The sequence below is a fragment of the Ranitomeya imitator genome, chromosome 4, assembly GCF_032444005.1.
Source record: "Ranitomeya imitator isolate aRanImi1 chromosome 4, aRanImi1.pri, whole genome shotgun sequence".
In the NCBI taxonomy this organism is placed as follows: Eukaryota; Metazoa; Chordata; class Amphibia; order Anura; family Dendrobatidae; genus Ranitomeya; species Ranitomeya imitator.
The window spans coordinates 556,760,569-556,785,457 of record NC_091285.1 but is presented as its reverse complement, the minus strand read 5'-3'; positions in this window follow the sequence as shown (position 1 = coordinate 556,785,457).

The following is a 24,889-nucleotide window of genomic DNA, read 5'->3' as shown; positions in this document are numbered from 1 at the left end:
TCAGGCCAACCTGTTAAACATGCCTCCCTCATTAGACAGATTCTGGAGGCAGCACAAGAAACTAAAGAAATAGCGGTGATAAAGGTAGCTGCACATGTGAGACTCGACACCGAGGAAGCCAGGGGTAACGATAAAGCCGATAAGGCAGCAAAACAGGCAGCACGTAAACCCTTACATCATGCCCACACACTAGATAGCTCTGAAGATGATGAGGAAAGATTGAAGGAAGCTCAGAAACAGGTAGACGACGAAGAACGAGGGCAGTGGCAGAAAAAAGGGGCAGAAGATCAGCAAGGATTATGGAAAAAAGGAACTTTGTTGTGTTTACCCAGAGCCTGGTACCCCGCAGTGGCAAGTGACCTCCACCTACCCACGCATGTGTCGGCAAATGGTATGACGCTCAAGGTAAAAGAAAGGTGGTTGGCTCCAGGCTTTGGTAATTTTGCTCGGAACATGTGTGCTGCATGCGCTATATGCCTGGCACACAATCCAGGTCAGGCCATTAAAACCCCAACCAAGCATCATGTAAGACCACTGTATCCCTTTCAAAGACTCCAGATCGACTACATCCAACTTCCTAGGTACAATGGATACGAATATGTGCTTGTGTGTGTGGACATGTTCTCAGGGTGGCCAGAGGCTTATCCAGTTCGTAAAGCCTCAGCAAAAACTACTGCCATTAAAATAGCACATGAACTGATACCCCGTTACGGCATGCCTGAGGTGTTCGAGTCAGATAGGGGTACCCATTTTACTGGGGAAATATTCCAGAATGTTATGAAAATGTTGGGAGTAGAAAACCAGTTTCACACTCCATATCATCCACAGAGTTCAGGTAAAGTGGAAAGATTAAATGGGACAATAAAATTAAAAATCCAGAAGGCCATGGCAGAAACAGGAAAGCCTTGGACCGAGTGTCTACCAAGGCAAGGCCCTGTATTCCATCCGAAACACCCCAAGGGGGAAGGCTAAGCTGTCACCACATGAGATTCTTTTTGGTAGAGCAGCAAATTTGGGTTGTTATTTTCCACAACAACTGATGTTGAATACTGAGACTTTAACTGCTTATGTACAAGAATTACAAAAACGTTTAACTAAAGTGCATTCGCAAGTTTTTGCTTCCCTTCCAGATCCAGAAAATCTCGAAGGAGGCCACAAGTTGGAACCTGGTGATCAAGTCTACGTGAAAAGACACACCAGAAAGACTCTGGAACCGAGATTTGACGGACCTTTCCAAGTCCTGTTAACAACTCCAACAGCAGTCAAGCTTGAAGGAAAGGCATCATGGATACATGCAAGCCATTGCAAAAAAGCAGTATAAGACTCATGATATTGATGTTAATAATGTTAACCTCAACGGAGGCATGGGAAAGACTGAATTCTCTAGCCCCTTTGAACAATAGATTCGTACAACATCATAGAAAATTAGTGCATGACTTGTTAAATAATACGCAACCCCTGGCAGATTGTTGGATCTGTACCCATTCACCAGTATCAGCCACAAGTATACCTTTTCTAGCAGTTCCCGTGTCAGCTGAAAAAATATTCGCTTGGCCTAATTGTTCAGACAACCTGGCCAACAACCAACCTGGCAATACTAGACTATGGAATACTACAATCGCCATACCAATTGTGGGATGGGTAGAATTTCCTTGGTGGCAGGGCAATCTTACAGGAAAAATAGACAACTTACAATATTTAGCATTCAAGGGAGGAAAATGGGTACCTAGGAATAAGACTGGATTAACTGATTTAGGACAGGTCCCCACTGAAAATCTACAGCTCAGTTTCAGTACAACCACCCCTTCCTCTGATGCTTTCAAACCTACAGTATTGGAAAGATACATACATAATAGAAAATGGGAACATTCTGAGTTGTTCCCCCAAGGTGATGCAGACAGTTGTACAAGTAAGCCGGGGAACCTGGTTTGTAATGAATCCAATGAGTATGTCAACGGAATGCATGTATGTGGGAATCCCGCAGCCGGGTACTGTAGCCCCTTGGGACAAAAACCCTCTTGGTGTATGCTTCAGAATGTATCTAGTTTTGTGGATTTGGCTCACAGATTGGTATTGCAGCACTCAGCTTTGTGGGATCTGCCTGAGGGTACATTTTGGATATGCGGAGAAGGAGCATATAAATGGCTTCCCGTAGGTATAAAGGGTACTTGTACATTAGGACGCCTAACCCCGGCTACTTTCATAATTTCAAATAAACAAGTGAATATGCAAGCCGTGCCCAAGCACACACTGTATAAAAGAGCTGCAGATAACTCACCACGTCCCTCGGGGAGGCCGCATATAGTACAAATGGGAATTCCCAACAAAATTGCTAGTACCATTTTTATTTATCCTATGTTAACACAGATGTGGGATAAATTAGTTAGAGCCACGGATTATCTAGATGATCAGATTTGGGATATATTGGACATATTAAATACTAGTATAGCTGTACAGAATCAGCTTATAATAGTCACTAACCAACATACCCTGGTATTGGATTACCTTACTGCCTCACAAGGGGGTATGTGTCAAATCATCGGACCCACCTGCTGTCATTATATAGACCCGAATAGTACTATGAGTATGAGATTTAAATTAAAAGACGTACAACGACTCAGGGATCAGTATGACAAAGACAATGACCAAAATAAGGATAGCTGGTGGTCAGATACCTTTTCTTTTCTTAACCCGGCCAATTGGTTCAGAGGGATCGGTGGGTGGGTTACCGGGATTATGCAAAGCCTAATACATACAGTTATGGTTATTGTAATTATATATGTATTATTCAAGGTTGTACTCAAGGGTATCTCGGTATGCACAAATAAATTTTGTGTAATGGATGCGAGAATATAAAGTTTTTTTTTGTAATATCACAAAAAGAATGACTAAAATGATCGACAAGGTTTTGAATGGAATATGTCAAAGGGGGGATTGTGAAGAGCAGAACAAAAATGATTACCTCAATGAACAAAAAAAAAAAAAAAAAAAAGAATTTGTGATAAATATTGACCTGTCCATTCAAGGACATTTTAGCTATAGTATGAAATCCTGTTTTTCTTGTCTGTGGAATTGCCTTTGTACTGTTTGTTGTGAAACTGCCGCCCACGAAACTGTTTTCTTTTCTTTTCTTTCTTTCCTGTTTTGTCTCTTTGTTTAAACATGCAAAACTTGTATAACCACTAAACCTACTGAAACAACTATATAAAGAAGGGATAGCACCTTGAAGGCAGGCGTGCTTCAGAGACTTCCCAGTGATACACTATACAAGACGTGTCTTGTGTATTATTTCTGGTGATTCCCCACTTCCAAAGGCTGCTCCGACTGAGTGTGATCCCGACAAAAACTACAGATTGTCATGACATGCCAGAACCACTGCTACAGTTAAACGAATGTAGTCAGTGCATAGAACAAGAGGCAATTAAAAGTTTACATTGAAAGTCATATAGGAAGACAATAATACCTTACCAGTGAGCTATCTAGAAAGTAGACTATCTTGGCAATTTAGTTCCTTCTGTCATCACTGCATGTAAAACAACCATAGTATTAATCACTGCAGCCTGCACTTTCAAGGTAGGCTAAATTATAATTATTTAGATAAAAAGAAGTTGAATTAAATTAATTATTTATTGAAAATATTACATTCAGCTATCTAATATATAATTGCCTAGAATGCTACTTCCTGCAATTTGTGCCAACTTCCGTGGCTTTGTCCGGAGCTAATGTCCGGAGCTAATGTCTGGAGCTAATGTCCGGAGCTAATGTCCGGAGATAAGTGACGTCAACAGTGTCCAGTGTCTGATTGGTTGCCGCCTGCTGCGAGCGACCAATCAGAAACGTGCCGTACTGTGACACACTCCGCCCGCCATTTTGGTGTGATTTTTGAATTTTTACCTCACAGCAAGTTTCTACTGCGTGGAGGCGGGCCCAGTGACGTTGCTCTTCAAGCTCCTGCCGAATTTCATCAAAAAAATGATAATACCATTTACCAAAACTATATATATTTAGTTGTGAAGTGGTTCAGTGACATTTTCACACCAATTTTGAACTTTTGTTTGGTGTTTTCTCCATATACTGCCTATTATTTTTGTTCTTTCTTACTATTATTTATTAATTGTATTATTCTTACATTTGAATAAATAAAGTATATATGGATTCTAGACTCCCGATTCTTTAGAATCGGGCTGCCATCTAGTTTCATATAAATTTACAACTAGCAATATAGTAATGCTTTTGCTGCAGATACATCTGCTTTACAGGTAATGAATGAGTTAATGTCTGGAGCTGGGAACAGGATATGTGCAAATATATGGAAAACAGCTAATCTCATGATGAGAACATCCATGGAAGAAAGAAGCAGACTGCGTGCTCAGTGAAGGTCAGTGTACAAGGGATGCTGTTACATTGACAATCAAAGGGAATTAAAGAGAGAATACTTTGTCGAGCAAAACACACGGCAGAGCTGGGAGCTTGTCTTAAGCACTTGTAATTAAATACTTCCACAACAAAATTTCATTTTTATGGAAATAGATACAAAAAGCTAGATAAAGAAGCCTCAGCTGTCTCGATGGATTTCCTAAGATTCCATTGGGGATTGAAGAATAATGAAACTTTGCAATGTGTTGTAGTTATCATTATCAGTATACAGCTCACATACTAAGCAGAATTATTCATTCAGTGCAGTCACTTCCACACTGGTGTATTTAATACCCAGAATTACAACCTAGGGTTAATATTAAAGAGCAAAGATGGGAGAACCATGAGTCAAAAAGTAGCCAAAAAGATATACCCAAAATATAAATTTTATTGAAAACACATAATTTTCAAAGGCATAGTATTACCATATAAGTAAAAGTGACAAATTTGTGACTAAATCCATTGATACAATAGTAACCTTGAATCACAGACCGGGACAATAACACAGTAGATTATCTAATACTAGATGGCAGCCCGATTCTAAAGAATCGGGAGTCTAGAATCCATATATACTTTATTTATTCAAATGTAAGAATAATACAATTAATAAATAATAGTAAGAAAGAACAAAAATAATAGGCAGTATATGGAGAAAACACCAAACAAAAGTTCAAAATTGGTGTGAAAATGTCACTGAACCACTTCACAACTAAATATATATAGTTTTGGTAAATGGTATTATCATTTTTTTGATGAAATTCGGCAGGAGCTTGAAGAGCAACGTCACTGGGCCCGCCTCCACGCAGTAGAAACTTGCTGTGAGGTAAAAATTAAAAAATCACACCAAAATGGCGGGCGGAGTGTGTCAAAGTACGGCACGTTTCTGATTGGTTGCCACCTGCTGCGAGCGACCAATCAGACACTGGACACTGTTGACGTCACTTATCTCTGGACATTAGCTCCGGACATTAGCTCCGGACATTAGCTCCGGACAAAGCCACGGAAGTTGGCACAAATTGCAGGAAGTAGTATTCTAGGCAATTATATATTAGATATATTAGATATAATTGCCTAGAATACTACTTCCTGCAATTTGTGCCAACTTCCGTGGCTTTGTCCGGAGCTAATGTCCGGAGCTAATGTCCGGAGATTAATTGCCTAGAATACTATTTCCTGCAATTTCTGCCAACTTCCGTGGCTTTGTCTGGAGCTAATGTCCGGAGCTAATGTCCGGAGCTAATGTCCGGAGCTAATGTGCGGAGATAATGTCCGGAGCTAATGTCCGGAGATTAATTGCCTAGAATACTACTTCCTGCAATTTGTGCCAACTTCCGTGGCTTTGTCCGGAGCTAATGTCCGGAGTTAATGTCCGGAGCTAATGTGCGGAGATAATGTCCGGAGCTAATGTCCGGAGCTAATGTCCGGAGCTAATGTCCGGAGATAAGTGACGTCAACAGTGTCCAGTGTCTGATTGGTTGCCGCCTGCTGCGAGCGACCAATCAGAAACGTGCCGTACTGTGACACACTCCGCCCGCCATTTTGGTGTGATTTTTGAATTTTTACCTCACAGCAAGTTTCTACTGCGTGGAGGCGGGCCCAGTGACGTTGCTCTTCAAGCTCCTGCCGAATTTCATCAAAAAAATGATAATACCATTTACCAAAACTATATATATTTAGTTGTGAAGTGGTTCAGTGACATTTTCACACCAATTTTGAACTTTTGTTTGGTGTTTTCTCCATATACTGCCTATTATTCACTGACTGTTATACTGAGAGACTGCCGTTTATTAACCTCTTCTTTGCTGTTGTTGTGGCATTTGCCACAACACGCAAAGTTGTCGTCTGATGTCTTTCATCCCTCCCCTCATAAGCATTTTCATGGATCCTGTGTAACTGTACCTTAAATAACAAGAATTGTCAAGAGCTGGTGAGTGCAGCCATTTTTTGTTCTTTCTTACTATTATTTATTAACTGTATTATTCTTACATTTGAATAAATAAAGTATATATGGATTCTAGACTCCCGATTCTTTAGAATCGGGCTGCCATCTAGTTGACTCATAAGCATGCAGCGAGCGTGCTGCCAGCAAGTGCACATAAAAGTCCGCTTTTTCCTGGATGCCAGCAACTGGGATGGAGCTATCTGTGAACTGGTCATGGAACTTCTAACATTTATTTTGACAAAATTTTTTTTTGTTTTCAAGGATGTTTTCTACTTGCAGCAGCGCGACACTGCCATGGGCGCGGCCTGTGCGCCCTCTTTCGCCAATCTCTTCCTGGGGTATTGGGAGAGGGAGATTTTTGGCGGGGGAGGGCCGCGGGCCGCGGACCATGTGCAGTGCTGGCTGCGCTACATTGATGACTTGTTCATTATATGGCAAGGACCTGATGAAGCTCTGCATGAGTTTATGCATCAACTTAATGAGAATACGTATAATATCAAACTGATGTACCAAATGAGCAAGACCGAGGTGGATTTTCTGGACATCAAAATTGAGGTAGACAGTGATCGTTATTTGCAGACTGATGTTTTCAGAAAATTCACGTCGGTCAACTCACTTCTCCATGCAGAATCAGGTCATCCATATAGCACAATTAAAGCCATCCCAGTTGGTCAGCATCTTAGGATGAAGCGGATTTGTTCCTCCACCACTAAGTTTGAGGCCCAAGCAGCAGATCTTAAGGTCAGATTCCAAACTAGGGGTACAGCAATAGAAGCATCAGAAAGTGGTACCTAAGAGCCAAATATGCACTGCGTGATGAATTGTTGTGCTCTGGTAATAAGAGCATCAAAGCCACTGAACAACAAAATGTGGTAAGATTTATCTCCACTTATAATGGTGAATGGTCCATTATGAGAGATTGTCTCCAAAGACATTGGAGCATTCTCCAAAGTGATCCATTGCTCTCCAAATGTCTTACAAACTGTCCCTCAATGACCGCAAGACGCAGTAAAAATCTTAAGGATTTATTGGTATCAAGTCACTATATCCCCAAGGTGAACACATATAACTTTGGATCAAGTGGGCCACCCCATGGCTGTTTTCCATGTGGCGATTGTGTCTCCTGCCAAAATGTTTGTCGCTTTGCCACGTTTGATTCAGCAGACGGTAGAAAAACCTTTTCAATCAATTATCATATAACATGTAATACCACCCAGGTTGTAAACTATGCTGTATGCAGCTGCCCGAAAATTTATATCGGATTAACATCCCGCCGTTTGGGCACACACACACGAGAACACGTGCGCAAAATAATGGCTGCTAAAAATGAGACAGACATGACACAATTGAAGACTATACCACATCACTTTCGACAGTTTCATGGGTGTAACCCTAAGTCTTTTTTGGTACATGGAATTGATCTTGTCCAGTGTGGTATTAGAGGTGGTAATGTTAAACGCATTTTGGCACAGAGGGAGTGCCGCTGGATTACCACACTGGGCACAATGACGCCCATGGGTCTCAATGAAGCGCATGGATTCTCCTCTTTTCTTTGAAGGAGATATACATTTATACATTTTTTCCTGTTGTCTCTATTATGCCCAATCAGTTTTTTAATTTTGTATCTCTGTTTCTCTCTTTTAAGGTGTTTATCATCCTGACTGTGCCCATGTGACGCTCGACATTGTGGACATCAACATATAAATGGAATGTGACTGAAATACTTGTAACATCACCCCTGAATGGAGTATCATAAAGACTGGAAAATGGACAATACAACTTTGGCAAATCTGGAATGTATAGGCTAATTAATAACAGCTGTTGTAATGGTAACTAATATAAAGACTTGTTTTGTGGCAACAGTATATATATATTTTCACTTTTTGTCATTTTTCAATCTCTATGTCCGTAATGCCTGATATTGTGTTATTTTGTATGTCCCCATTTGTGGGCTCTCTCATGTGCATCGCCGGGATGTTTTTATAATTTGTGCTTGTCAATAGTTGTTTTTTAATGTTATTACCATATATTTGATAATACACTTTATTTGTCATAAGCACACATCATTTATTAATCATTCCCCTGCCCGTCCCTTCTCCTATCGGTGGATCTCGGTCATGGGGTGTGGGTACAGCCTGGATCCATCGCGGGGTTGTGGGGGTGGGACTTTGGGGACTTATTCACTACCATCATGATTCACGCATGCGCACTACTTAGCGTTACATGGTTGATATGGGAACGCTAATATGTATTAAATTTTATCCATGTTTGCACCTTACCGCACTGTCACTTTAGATCCAGACATCAGGTGATGTTCTGCACGCCAGCACGCGGAGCTCATTGTGCACTTGGTCCCTTCTCTGATGGCGGTCCTGTGTCATGTGTTGTGGGCATGGCGCCGGCCCGCTCACATGACCGGTATCTGCTGGATGGATGTGAGACCTGGAGCGCATATATGGGGCTCTGCGTGCGGTTCACGCATGAGCACGCGCTATTTTTACTTCATCACATGATCGGATGTGACCATTATTTAAATGGGACTGAGATCTTGATTAAGCCACGCCCCCTGAGGAAGCAGCAACTATTGAACGCGAAACGCGCGTTGGGGTATGTGACCGGGATCCAGACGGGACTTTTACTCCACTCCACATGGGTAATTAGATTTCTTGTATATGCATTGTGTGCACATTAGCTTACGGCCATTATCATAGTACTTATCTATGCGCTTATACTGCAAATCCTGGCAGATTGGACATCAGTAAATACTTTTATGTGCACTTGCTGGCAGCACGCTCGCTGCATGCTTATGAGTCAATAATCTACTGTGTTATTGTCCCGGTCTGTGATTCAAGGTTACTATTGTATCAATGGATTTAGTCACAAATTTGTCACTTTTACTTATATGGTAATACTATGTCTTTGAAAATTATGTGTTTTCAATAAAATTTATATTTTGGGTATATCTTTTTGGCTACTTTTTGACTCATGGCTCTCCTATCTTTGCTATTCATGGTTGAGTCGCCATTTTTTTTTTTGTGATTTACGACTGATGTTTATTTGTGTCTAGGGTTAATATTATAGAATAACAAATTACCAGTTCATTTGCATGGTATGAAAAAAAAACAACATAACCAAAAGATGCTCAGCTAATTTCGCTCCTTGAATTATAATGCTCTTAAATGAAAAGTGTCATCAGAAAATAACATTTTGTTTAAATAATAGTTTTAAATAAAAAAAATATTGTTTCTCCAAAGTTTTTATTTCATTTTAAAAAAGATGAAAAAATCCAGCACTTTGTCTCCAGTGTAAAATATAAACAATAAACATTTATTAGCACACCATGGCCACTCTTATCAGCATGTCCTTTTTTTTTTAAAGTGTGACATTTTAGTTATTTATTTCTAAATGTGTTAATAAATATTATTGTTCATTAATCATCCCTTCTCTGTTGTTCATGGTTGTCGGGAGGGGTCGGAGGAAACAATCATCAGTGTTACCCAGCCACCAACACAGCATGGGGTTGGACCTCATGGAGGAACCCGACATATGAGTGTCTTCTTGCTACATTATCTGCAACATGATCCCCGTATAATTATGATTCGAAATAGTGCTGACTAGGGTTGAGCGAAACGGGTCGGCCACTTTCAGAAGTCGCCGACTTTTGGCAAAGTCGGGTTTCATGAAACCCGACCTGACCCCTGTGTGGGGTCGGCCATGAAGTCGGCGATCTTCTGAATGTGGTATCGGAATTCCGATCCCGAGTTCCGATATGTTTGCAATATCGGAAATCGGTATTGGAATCCATATTTAATGTAAAATAAAGAATTAAAATAAAAAATATTGCTATACTCACCCTCTGACGCGCCCTGGTACTAACCGGGAACCTTCCTTCCTTCGAATCAGCGCTTGCAGTACCTTGCGGTGACGTCGCGGTGACGTCGCGGCGACGTCGCGGCTTGTGATTGGTAGCACGGCTGCCCATGTGACCGGTCGCGTGACCAATCACAAGCCGCGACATCACCGCGACGTCACGCAAGGTCCTGCAAGCGCTGATTCTTAGGAAGGAAGGCTGCCGGAAAGAAGCAGGGCGCGTCCGAGGGTGAGTATATACCTAATAGGAATATACTCACCCTCGGACGCGCCCTGCTTTCCGGCAGCCTTCCTTCCTAAGAATCAGCGCTTGCAGGACCTTGCGTGACGTCGTGGTGACGTCGCGGCTTGTGATTGGTCGCGCGAGCGGTCAAATGGGCGGCCGCACGACCAATCACAAGCCGCGACGTCACCGCGACGTCACGGCAAGGTCCTGCAAGCGCTGATTCGAAGGAAGGAAGGTTCCCGGTTAGTACCAGGGTGCGTCAGAGGGTGAGCATAGCGATATTTTTTATTTTAATTCTTTATTTTACACTTAAATATGGATCCCAGGGCCTGAAGGAGAGTTTCCGCTCCTTCAGACCCTGGGAACCATTGGAAACCCAATGCACTGCATTGGGTTTCGAGTTTCGGCCGACCCCGACTTTTTTATAGGATCGGCCGATTTCACTCGACCCGACTTTTGAAAAAGTCGAGTTTCGTGAAACCCGACCCGATCCTATAAAAGTAAAGGTCGCTCAACCCTAGTGCTGACTCCTGGGTTTCCATTCTGTTATATCTATGTTATAAGAGTAAATTTTGTCAGATGCTTCCGCCCCCTGTAAAGAGACACACGAATGCTGAAGTATCAAACTACACTTTTACTCAACCTTAAGACAGGTTTTCTCCAAGACAGCAGTGAGGCACACAGTGCGCAACGCAGCGGTAGGATTCCAACCATGGGCACATCAATTTGTCAACGCCAAAACATTAGCAGCAGCAGTAGTGTAAGTGGCAACAGCAATTTCTGTGAGTCCTTTGACCAATTTTTTTAGACCAGCTCATGCACCAGCACACCAGTTCAAGTCTGACACGTGGTGAACGAATGGAGAGGATGGTGCAGGAGCATCTAGAACTCAATATCAATACCTTTATGGAGGGTTTGGACCTTTTCACATTTTGGTCTTCAAAAATGGATGAGTGGCCTGAACTCACCTTGCACGCCTTGGAAGTTTTATCATTCCCGACACCCAGCGTTCTCTCAGAATGTATCCTGAGCACTGATGGTGGTGCCCTGACGATTAAGCACCACTGGCTGTCCCCTGAAAGTGTGGGATGCCTAACTCTCATCCAGAAGAAAAAGTCATGGATCTCCAAGGACTTTTGCACTCCAATCGCAGACTCTACAGACTAGGCGATATTGTAGTTTTCAGTGTGCTGCATTGATCTTGCGTACTTATAATAATAATAATAATAATTTTATTTATATAGCGCCAACATATTCCGCAGCGCTTTACAAATTATAGAGGGGACTTGTACAGACAATAGACATTACAGCATAACAGAAATACAGTTCAAAACAGATACCAGGAGGAGTGAGGGCCCTGCTCGCAAGCTTACAAACTATGGGGAAAAGGGGAGACACGAGAGGTGGATGGTAACAATTGCTTTAGTTATTTGGACCAGCTATAGTGTAAGGCTCAGGTGTTCATGTAAAGCTGCATGAACCAGTTACCTGCCTAAGTATGTAGCAGTACAGACACAGAGGGCTAATACTGCATAAAGTGTATGAGAACATGATGCGAGGAACCTTTTTTTTTTTTTTTTTTTTTTTTTATTATAAATAGGCCACACAGGGATCGTTAGGTTAATGCATTGAGGCGGTAGGCCAGTCTGAACAAATGAGTTTTTAGGGCACGCTTAAAACTGTGGGGATTGGGGATTAATCGTATTAACCTAGGTAGTGCATTCCAAAGAATCGGCGCAGCACGTGTAAAGTCTTGGAGACGGGAGTGGGAGGTTCTGATTATTGAGGATGCTAACCTGAGGTCATTAGCGGAGCGGAGGGCACGGGTAGGGTGGTAGACTGATACCAGGGAGGAGATGTAGGGTGGTGCTGAGCCATGGAGTGCTTTGTGGATGAGGGTAGTAGTTTTGTACTGGATTCTGGAGTGGATGGGTAGCCAGTGTAATGACTGGCACAGGGTAGAGGCATCGGTGTAACGGTTGGTGAGGAATATGATCCTGGCTGCAGCATTCAGGACAGATTGGAGCGGGGAGAGTTTTGCAAGAGGGAGACCGATTAGTAGAGAGTTACAATAGTCCAGACGAGAATGAATAAGTGAAACAGTCAGAGTTTTTGCAGAGTCGAAATTAAGAAAAGGGCGAATTCTAGAAATGTTTTTGAGATGCAGGTAAGAAGAGCGAGCCAGTGATCGAATGTGGGGGGTGAATGAAAGGTCAGAATCAAGGATGACCCCAAGGCAGCGGGCATGTTGCTTTGGAGTAATGGTGGAACCGCACACGGAGATGGCAATGTCAGGCAAAGGTAGGTTAGTAGAGGGAGAGAACACGAGGAGTTCAGTTTTTGACAGGTTTAGTTTCAGATAGAGGGAGGACATGATGTTAGAGACAGCGGTAAGACAATCACTGGTGTTTTCTAAAAAGGTCGGTGTGATATCGGGAGCAGAAGTGTATAATTGGGTGTCGTCAGCATAGAGATGGTACTGGAAACCAAATCTACTGATTGTTTGTCCAATAGGGGCAGTATACAACGAGAAGAGTAGGGGGCCTAGGACTGATCCTTGAGGAACCCCAACAGTAAGGGGAAGGTGAGAGGAGGAGGAACCAGCAAAACATACAGTGAAGGATCGGTCAGAGAGATAGGAGGAGAACCAGGAGAGAACGGTGTCCTTGAGGCCGATGGAGCGGAGCATAGTGAGGAGGAGCTGATGATCCACAGTGTCGAATGCTGCAGAGAGATCCAAGAGAATTAGCATGGAGTAGTGACCATTAGATTTAGCTGTTAGTAGGTCATTAGAGACTTTAATGAGGGCAGTTTCAGTAGAGTGTAAAGAGCGGAAGCCAGATTGAAGTGGGTCGAGAAGAGAGTTATCTGAGAGATAGCGGGTAAGACGGGAGTGGACCAGGCGTTCGAGGAGTTTAGAGATGAAGGGAAGATTAGAGACAGGTCTATAATTAGCGGCACAGTTTTGATCGAGGGATGGTTTTTTAAGTAATGGATGTATGATGGCATGCTTAAATGAGGAGGGAAAAATACCGGAAGTGAGGGAAAGGTTGAATATTTTTGTTAGGTGAGAGGTGATAGCCGGGGAAAGGGACTGGAGGAGATGTGACGGAATGGGGTCACTGGTGCAAGTGGTCGGGCGCGAAGATGCAAGGAGCCTGCTTACTTCTTCTTCTGTAACTGCTTCAAAGTCAGAGAGTGAACTAGATGCAGTGGGGGAGGGAGGACAGTGCATGGTATGAAGAGATTGGGAGATGATTTCCTGTCGAATGTGGTCAATTTTTTCTTTGAAGTAATTGGCCAGATCGTCAGCACGGAGATCCGTGGTTGGGGCCTGCTCTCTTGGGTTGAGTAGGGACTGGAACGTGTCAAAGAGACGTTTAGGGTTATTGGACAGGGAGGTGATGAGGGTGTTGAAGTAGGTTTGTTTGGAGAGGTGAAGGGCAGAATTGTATGTCTTTAGCATGAACTTATAATGGATGAAATCTTCGGGTAGATTAGATTTTCTCCACAGACGTTCTGCGCACCTGGAGCACCGCTGCAGGAAACGTGTTTGCAGCGTGTGCCACGGTTGTTGCCGTCTGTGCCGAGTTGTTTTATGTATAGGAGGAGCAGCTTCATCCAGAGCACTTTGCAGGGTTTCATTGTAATGCTTCAATGCAGAATCAGGACATGAGATGGAGGAAATAGGGGCCAATGAGGACTGCAAGTTCATCATAAGTTTCTGGGTGTTAATGGCCTGTATGTTTCTATAGGTGTGGAAAGTGGGGGTGACTTGCAGTCTGTGATATCTTTAGTGAGGTTTCTGTACCTGCTGTTGTTGCTGCTGCTGCAGATGTTAACACTAATTTTTTAAAAATTTGAAGATTCCTGATTGGATCTGCACCTGCTGGGTTTGCTGTAGTGGAAGAGATGTCACTCCCCATTGTACTATGATGTTTGTGTCACCTGAGCATAAAAGCAAGTTAAGCTGTTGTATATTGTATCAGGGCTCCCAGTACAGCAGGCCTACACTGATGCCCCACCAACGTCATCGTAATTTGAAGTACAAATTGTAAATGCTGGCCCAGACCCTGATACCTCAAGCATGGTTGATTGCTGCAGTGCCATTCTAAAATTTGTACTGTGGATAAATTGAGGCTACTTTCCTTGTGTCTGGCCATAATCTGCTGTTTTGGCAGCTTCTGAGCCTGTTAGAAGGTGTTGTGTATGCGTTTTGCCTCCCATTGACTCCAATGGGTTTTGGTGAATATCTGACTAATAAATCGGCAGTCGTAATCCGAACCGAACATTGAAATATTTGCTCACCTCTACTCTCCAGAATAGAACACTAATTCTCATGTGTATTCTGCAACCCTAAATGTGGGCGGTATGAGATTGGATGGCTGAGAGTGCCTCCGGTTGCTTTACTTTGTGTTCCAATTTGTCCCCTCTTAATCATGACCCTAGTTTGAACAACCAAAAAAAAGAAACAGAGTACAATTCCATTATCCCTAGATGGTTACAGAACCTCTTTAAGTCATTATCCTATCCACATTTGTTTGCAGACCAATTGTCCTGTTCTTTCCCCATTTAGCTTCTTTTTTGCAGCCCCCAAACACTTTCTCCAACCATTTTACAGCACTGAAGTTTGGGTCCTCATTGACTTGAATGTGGTTCGGAATCCAAGTTCAAATTTGGGTCATCTTTGGGTCCCAAATCTGACTTCTTAAAAAGTCAGCCAGAACCTGGCAAACCCAAACATCCACTGGTTCACACATCACTATAGATCACGTGATTTACAAAAAGTTATGATCACAGCTCACTTGTTCTGTAAATGCTGTTAAGAAAAACTTAGACAGATAGGCTACACAATACTGAAATACGGAAAAAAAAATAATGTAAAATTACATAAGACAGTAAATAGAGTTCACAAGTATCTCTTCTGCTGATTTTTTTGTCTCATAATAATCAGGCTGTTATATTCTCTTTAAATTGGATTTGAAACCAAAGTTCCAATAGTTGATACAGAAGAGAGAAATAAAGTTCCTTTTGGGGACTATTGACTAGGTGCTCAAACGTTCATGTTAGTAGAGAGCATATCGATTTGATTAAAATTTATGTAGAAATTTATGAAATTTGCAGGTTTTGAAGCAGCTTTCGTAGCCTTTATAAAAGCTGAGGTAGGAATGCAGCAGCTATTTCCGGGTGTTTTTATATTAATGGGCATATATCAGAGTTCACAGCTAGCTCAAAATGAGAATGAAATGAGAAACCCTCATTACTTTAGACAATTATGCCAGACAATGTGTGTTGTACCACTGCAGATTTGGTTAAGATGAGTGTAGTAGTCTGGGAATGAAGAAGAAGAGAGCTATGGGAGAGGTGTATCAGTGTCAGACTCAGTGTAATTGACCTGTGCTGTGATGCAGCTGGTATAAATTACAATATCTATTCAATGCAAATGAAAATCAGGTTGAATGTTATGAAGAACTCAGGGCCTGGTGAATTTAAACAATATGCAATTTGATTTGCACAAATTAGCAAAAAAATGCCCCAGCCTTTTTACACATTGCAGAAGATTGCATTAGTCACAGAAGGCTGTCATGACTTAAAGTACAACCCTGCTGTTTTCACCTTAATCTCTTGCAGCTATCACAACAAATCACATCGTATAGTGCTACCATTCAAGAGGGTTTGTATAAAAGCTGAGGCAGGGAATGCAGCAGCTATTTTAAGATAATTTTAGGATCGTTAAAATATATCATAGAACACAGTTCAGCAATAGAGATAGGGGAAAAAGCCCTAGAGCATAAGGCTACTTTCACACTAGCGTCGGAATCTCCCCGTCGCCATGCGTCAGGCAGAGATTCCGACGCTAGCGTTTAACGCACTGCACAACGGAGGCAGCGGATGCATTTCTCCGGCGCATCCGCTGCCCCATTGTGAGGTGCGGGGAGGTGGGGGCGGAGTTCCGGCCACGCATGCGCGGTCGGAAAAAGCGGTCCGTCAGGAGCAAACAACGTTACATGTAGCGTTTTTTGCTCCCGACGGTCCGCCAAAGCACGACGCATCCGTCGCATGACGGATGCAACGTGTGGCAATCCGTCGCAATGCGTCGTCAATACAAGTCAATGGAGAAAAACGCATCCTGCAAGCACTTTTGCAGGATGCGTTTTTTTGTTCAAAACGACGCATTGCGACGTATGCCAAAAAACGCTAGTGTGAAAGAAGCCTAAGAGAACCAGGACAGTAATGTCTGAAGCAATGAAGAAAATGATAGTAGTAGTATACTATTAATGCAGACATTCAGTTGATAGAAGTAGAGGGCGGTACAGTATGAGAGATGCCAGCAGCATTCCCAGCCTTAGTGGCATTGATTAAAGAAGTGGTGTAGCTGGTTTCAATCCTACTCCATTACAATTACACATATTGTTCTTCATATATTATACACTAGAAAGCAGACATTTATACATATTAGTCCAATGATTGAATCACCAAAGAACACATTCATCACAATAGTTCACAAAAGAGGCCCTTGATGTTATTTAGCAGGCCACAGAATGTTTAGTTCAAACATATAAATTTATTTATAACATATGAAAAGAATCCATCTTTTAATATGTACAATTTCCCAATACAAAGTGCCTCCAATTCAAAAACTGGTTTGATGTAACAGTTGAGATGTCCAGACAATAAAATTTAATAGTAAGATAAATATAAAATTTGCTTATTCATTAATTAATTAATTATAACTGGACAAATTTGTATGTAACATATCCCATGAGTTGGCTAGGGGGAGATCCCGAATGTTAAAGTGCCACTAACATAGTTACATAGCTATCTATCCAAATAGCCAGTAAGGCTTATACAATGATATACGGTTGTATTGATTAAATCATTAACGCGGCAAAATACCACTATTTCTTTACAGGGCACCCAAATCCATAGATATTGCAATATTGCCAGGCACAACCTCACTGCGGCATACTCATAGGCTCATAATTACCTCTGTACGTGTACTCAAGCCAGTGGAAACCCCTACACGTGTTTCGATAAATTCTTCTTCCGGAGGCGTATGGTAAGGAGGGGAAATGAGGGTCTATTTAAATCTATTTCCAGCCAATCATCGCTATACACCCATCAAACATGTGACTGTCCGACCTTGTATCCGGTGCGTTAGGACTAATGGTGACATCATTGTTTAGTGCCGCTTAGCCTAGCAACAAGAGACGCTTCAAGAAAGTAAGACCATCCCATGTTTATTCGGCGTACCCGAGTGTCTATAGTGCGCAGCTGCGGAAGTGATAATACGAATGGGAGGCGTCACCTAGCAACGAGAACGCTTCACGCGACTCAGGCGTATAACACAATCACCAGGCATGCCCGAACGTCCACCGTATGTAATGCGCAATTGCGGAAGTGATGGTAATATATATATTACAATATATATATATATATATATTACATAAGATTATAAATATTAGTTATACTGTTGTAGAAAATGTATAGTAAAAGAAAAGGTGGCAATGGAAGGGGCTTGTAAAATAAATAACCTCTGTGTTTGTATTACAGAGCTGGGTTTGGATACAGTCTTAGGAGACCGTAGACTTTTACACGGTCTATCATGGCTTCTGCTTACAGGTTCCATCATTACATGATTTTGTCCATTTTATATTCTATAACTTGGATCATTTTCTAGCTAATTCCATTTTTGGTCTATTGGATATACATGAATATTATTACTCATCAACTGTGGGTTAATTGTGGGTTAATTGTTTATTTTTTTGTCATATTACTATATTTGGTGCCCTACTATATGCATTTATGAGTACATAATTGGGCTCTCTGACTATCATGTGAGCATATGAATCTTGGACTGATTACACTATTGTCATTTTTTCCCAGGCTTTTTATATATAAAGCTCTGGCCAAAATTAAGAGACCACTGCAAAATGTTCAGTTTGTCTGATTTTTCTCTTTATAGGTATATTTTTGAGTAAAATATAACTTGTTCTTTTATTCTATAAACTTCTGACAATATGTCTCTGAATTTCCAAAGAATACATTTTGCATTTTTTTTCTGACAAAGAAAAATGGTCAAAATAAAAAAAACAGTGCTTTCAGACCTCAAATAATGCAAAGAAATCAAGTTCATAATCATTTAGAAACAACAATACTAATGTTTTAACTCAGGAAGAGTTCAGAAATCAATATTTTGTGGAACAACCATGAATTTTAATCACAGCTTTCATGCTTCTTGGCATGCTTTCCACCAGTCATTCACACTGCTCCTGGTGCAAAAATGTAAGCAGTTCTTCTTTGTTTGATGGCTTGTGACTATTCATCATCCTCTTGATTACATTCCAGAGGTTTTCAATGGGGCTCAGATTTGAAGTTTGGGCTGCCCATGACAGGGATTTGATGTGGTGGTCTCTTAATTTTTGCCAGAGCTGTACATTGTTTAGTGTATTATTTTGGGTTACCTCAGCATGTACATTGAAGGAGGGGTGTTGATCCTTACAAGGATACATCCGGTGTTGCATGCAAGCTTCTTTTGGCTTTTTAAATGTTTTTAAGATGTATGCCTTTGTTTATTGAATAACAATTATTTTGGCTAGTTAGTATATTTGGTGATACTGACTACTATTTTACACACTTCTTTCCTCTTACAAGTGCAATTTTGAGCAAGTCGATACATAATGAATACATTTTTCAGAAAAAAATTTGTTGAACCTGGCAAATTGGAATTTCAAATGATTCCATCATATATACCAGAAAACGTATCAAGACTATGGATAATACTCCAGGGATACTGCATCTGGCACATTTATATGGGCACTGCTATAGCAGAAAACATTCTGTAGCATCTATGATTGGTACAATTTTAATATGCTAAGGTTAGGTCAAGAAATATTTGGACAGTGACCAAATCTTTGTGATTTGGGCTCTGCATGCCACTTTTTTGGATTTAAAATGAAATCACTGAGGTGCAAATGAAGTTTAGACTTTCAGGTTTAATGAATGTGGATGAACAAAAATATGTGAAACATTTAGAAAATGTAGCCATCTTTCTTCAAAGCATCCTCATTTCAGGGGCTCAAAAGTAATGTTCAATTGCAATATTTTCTAGAAAATCCTTTGCAGGCAATGACTGCCTGAAGTCTGGAAGACATGGACATCAATAACACTGGGTTTCCTTCTTTGTGATGCTTTTTCTAGGCCTTTACTACAGCTTTCTTTTGTGTCTTTATGCCTTAAGTTTTGTCTTAAGCATGTAAAATGCATGAGCGATTGGATTTAGATCTGGTGATTGACTCTTCCATTGCATAATATTCCACTTATTTGCCTTAAAAAGCTCATGGGTTGCTTTATTGGTATGGTCTGGGTTATTGTCTATCTGTATTGTTAAAAGACGTCCAGTTAGACTTGCTGCATTTGGTTAAATCTGAGCAGAAAGTATGTACTGTACCTGTACACTTCAGAACTCATCCAGCTGTTTTTGTCTTCAGTCACATTATCAATAAACACTACTGGACCAGTGCCATTGGAAGTCATGAATGTCCATGCCATCACACTGCCTCCACGATGTTTTATAAAGGATGTGGTGTGCTTTAGATCAAGAACCGTTCCAAGCCTTATCCATACTTTCTTCTTCCCAATATTCTTGTACAGGTTAATCTTAGTTTCATCTCTTCAAAGAATGCTTTTACGGAACTGGGTGGCAACAGCTTCCAAATGCAAATGCCACACCTGGAATCAGGTCCATACCTTTTTACGTGCTCAATAGATGATGGATTAATAAGGGAAAAGCCATTGGAGCCCATTACAGAGCATTTGAGATAATTGTCCAACTGTTTTTGGTCCCTTGAAAAAGAGGTAACTACAAATTAAAGAGCCGTAATTACTAAACCCTTACTCCAATTATGATGTTAATACTCTCAAATTAAAGCTGAAAGTCTGCACTTTATGACTATACTGATTGTTTAAATGGCTTTTGACAAATTTACTGGCTTTTATACAATATCTTCAAAATTGATGCTCTTAACCCCTTTCTGACATCGGACGTACTATCCCGTCCATGTGGGGTGGGCCCCTATGACCATGGACGGGATAGTACGTCCAGCGCGATCGGCGGCGATCACGGGGGGAGCGCCGCCGATCGCGGCCAGGTGTCAGCTGCCTATCGCAGCTGACATCCGGCACTATGTGCCAGGAGCGGTCACGGACCGCCCCCGGCACATTAACCCCTGGCACACTGCGATCAAAGATGATCGCGATGTGCCGGCGGTGCAGGGAAGCACCGCGCAGGGAGGGGGCTCCCTGCGGGCTTCCCTGAGCCCCCCGCAGCAACGCGATGTGATCGCGTTGCTGCGAGGGTCTTACCTCCCTCCCTCCCTGCTCGAGCCCCGGATCCAAGATGGCCGCGGATCCGGGTCCTGCAGGGAGGGAGGTGGCTTCACAGAGCCTTCTCAGAGCAGGCACTGTGAAGGCTGCAGCGCTGCATGTCAGATCAGTGATCTGACAGAGTGCTGTGCAAACTGTCAGATCACTGATCTGTGATGTCCCCCCCTGGGACAAAGTAAAAAAGTAAAAAAAAAAATTTTCAAATGTGTAAAAAAAATTAAAAAAAATATTCCAAAATAATGAAAAAAAAAATATTATTCCCATATATACATTTCTTTATCTAAATAAAAAAAACAAAACAATAAAAGTACACATATTTAGTATCGCCGCGTCCGTAACGGCCCGACCTATAAAACTGGCCCACTAGTTAACCCCTTCAGTAAACACCGTAAGAAAAAAAAAAAAAAAAAAAACGAGGCAAAAAACAACGCTTTATTATCATACCGCCGAACAAAAAGTGGAATAACACGCGATCAAAAAGACAGATATAAATAACCATGGTACCGCTGAAAATGTCATCTTGTCCCGCAAAAAACGAGCCACCATACAGCATCATCAGCATAAAAATAAAAAAGTTATAGTCCTGAGAATAAAGCGATGCCAAAATAATTATTTTTTCTATAAAATAGTTTTTATCGTATAAAAGCGCCAAAACATAAAAAAATGATATAAATTAGGTATCGTTGTAATCGTACTGACCCGAAGAATAAAACTGCTTTATCAATTTTACCAAACGCGGAACGGTATAAACGCCTCCCCCAAAAGAAATTCATGAATAGCTGGTTTTTGGTCATTCTGCCTCACAAAAATCGGAATAAAAAGCGATCAAAAAATGTCACGTGCCCGAAAATGTTATCAATAAAAACGTTAACTCGTCCCGCAAAAAACAAGACCTCACATGACTCTGTGGACCAAAATATAGAAAAATTATAGCTCTCAAAATGTGGTAACGCAAAAAATATTTTTTGCAATAAAAAGCGTCTTTCAGTGTGTGACGGCTGCCAATCATAAAAATCCGCTAAAAAACCCGCTATAAAAGTAAATCAAACCCCCCTTCATCACCCCCTTAGTTAGGGAAAAATTAAAAAAATGTATTTATTTCCATTTTCCCATTAGGGCTAGGGTTAGAGTTAGGGCTAGGGTTAGGGCTAGGGTTAGGGCTAGGGTTAGGGCTAGGGTTAGGGCTAGGGCTAGGGTTAGGGTTAGGGCTAGGGTTAGGGCTAGGGTTAGGGTTAGGGCTAGGGTTAGGGCTAGGGTTAGGGTTAGGGCTAGGGTTAGGGCTAGGGTTAGGGTTAGGGCTAGGGTTAGGGCTAGGGTTAGGGCTAGGGCTAGGGTTAGATCTAGGGTTAGGGCTAGGGTTAGGGCTAGGGTTAGGGCTAGGGCTACAGTTTGGGTTGGGGCTAAAGTTACAGTTAGGGTTTAGATTACATTTACGGTTGGGAATAGGGTTGTGATTAGGGTTAGGGGTGTGTCTGGGTTAGAGGTGTGGTTAGGGTTACTGTTGGGATTAGGGTTAGGGGTGTGTTTGGATTAGGGTTTCAGTTATAATTGTGGGGTTTCCACTGTTTAGGCACATCAGGGGCTCTCCAAACGCGACATGGCGTCCGATCTCAATTCCAGCCAATTCTGCGTTGAAAAAGTAAAACAGTGCTTCTTCCCTTCCGAGCTCTCCCGTGTGACCAAACAGGGGTTTACCCCAACATATGGGGTATCAGCGTACTCAGGACAAATAGGACAACAACTTTTGGGGTCCAATTTCTCCTGTTACCCTTGGGAAAATACAAAACTCGGGGCTAAAACATATTTTTTGTGGGAAAAAAAAAGATTTTTTATTTTCACGGCTCTGCGTTATAAACTGTAGTGAAACACTTGGGGGTTCAAAGTTCTCACAACACATCTAGATTAGTTCCCAGGGGGGTCTAGTTTCTAATATGGGGTCACTTGTGGGGGGTTTCTACTGTTTAGGTACATTAGGGGTTCTGCAAACGCAATGTGACGTCTGCAGACCATTCCATCTAAGTCCTCATTCCAAATGGAGCTCCTTCCCTTCCGAGCCCTCCCATGCGCCCAAACAGTGGTTCCCCCCCACATATGGGGTATCAGCGCACTCAGGACAAATTGGACAACAAATTGTGGGGTCGAATTTCTCCTGTTACCCTCGGGAAAATACAAAACTGGGGGCTAAAAAATAATTTTGGGGGGAAAGATTTTTTTTTAATTTTCACGGCTCTGCGTTACAAACTGTAGTGAAACACTTGGGGGTTCAAAGCTATCACAACACATCTAGATGAGTTCCTTAAGGGGTCTAGTTTCCAAAATGGTGTCACTTGTGGGAGGTTTCTACTGTTTAGGTACATTAGGGGCTCTGCAAATGCAATGTGACACCTGCAGACCATTCCATCTAAGTCCTCATTCCAAATGGAGCTCCTTCCCTTCCGAGCCCTCCCATGCGCCCAAACAGTGGTTCCCCCCCACATATGGGGTATCAGCGCACTCAGGACAAATTGGACAACAAATTGTGGGGTCGAATTTCTCCTGTTACCCTCGGGAAAATACAAAACTGGGGGCTAAAAAATAATTTTTGTGGGAAAAAAATTATTGTTTTATTTTTACGGCTCTCCATTATAAACTTCTGTGAAGCCCTTGGTGGGTCAAAGCGCTCAGCACACATCTAGATAAGTTCCTAAGGGGGTCTACTTTCCAAAATGGTGTCACTTGTGGGGGGTTTCTACTGTTTAGGTACATTAGGGGCTCTGCAAACGCAATGTGACACCTGCAGACCATTCCATCTAAGTCTGCATTCAAATGGCACTCCTTCCCTTCTGAGCCCTCCCATGTGCCCAAACAGTGGTTCCCCCCACATATGGTGTATCATCGCACTCAGGACAAATTGGGCAACAAATTTTGGGGTCCAATTTCTCCTGTTACCCTCAGGAAAATACAAAACTGGGGGCTAAAAAAATAATTTTTGTGGGAAAAAAATTTTGTTTTATTTTTACGGTTCTGCATTATAAACTTCTGTGAAGCACTTGGTGGGTCAAAGTGCTCACCACACCTCTAGATAAGTTCCTTAGGGGGTCTACTTTCCAAAATGGTGTCATTTGTGGGGGGTTTCAATGTTTAGGCACATCAGTGGCTCTTCAAACGCAACATGGCGTCCCATCTCAATTCCTGTCAATTTTGCTTTGAAAAGTCAAACGGCGCTCCTTCCCTTCCGAGCTCTGCCATCCGCCCAAACAGTGGTTTACCCCCACATATGGGGTATCAGCGTACTCAGGACAAATTGTACAACAACTTTTGGGGTCCAATTTCTTCTCTTACCCTTGGGAAAATAAAAAATTGGGGGCGAAAAGATAATTTTTGTGAAAAAATATGATTTTTTATTTTTACGGTTCTACATTATAAACTTCTGTGAAGCACTTGGTGGGTCAAAGTGCTCACCACACCTCTAGATAAGTTCCTTAGGGGGTCTACTTTCCAAAATGGTGTCACTTGTGGGGGGTTTCAATGTTTAGCCACATCAGGGGCTCTCCAAACGAAACATGGCATCCCATCTCAATTCCAGTCAATTTTGCATTGAAAAGTCAAATGGCACTCCTTCGCTTCCGAGCTCTGCCATGCGCCCAAACAGTGGTTTACCCCAACATGTGGGGTATTGGCATACTCAGAACAAATTGTACAACAATGTTTGGGGTCCATTTTCTCCTATTACCCTTGGTAAAATAAAACAAATTGGAGCTGAATTAAATTTTTTGTGAAAAAAAGTTAAATGTTCATTTTTATTTAAACATTCAAAAAATTCCTGTGAAGCACCAGAAGGGTTAATAAACTTCTTGAATATGGTTTTGAGCACCTTGAGGGGTGTCGTTTTTAGAATGGTGTCACACTTGGGTATTTTCTATCATATAGACCCCTCAAAATGACTTCAAATGAGATGTGGTCCCTAAAATAAAATGGTGTTGTAGAAATGAGAAATTGCTGGTCACATTTTAACCCTTATAACTCCCTAACAAAAAAAAATTTTGGTTCCAAAATTGTGCTGATGTAAA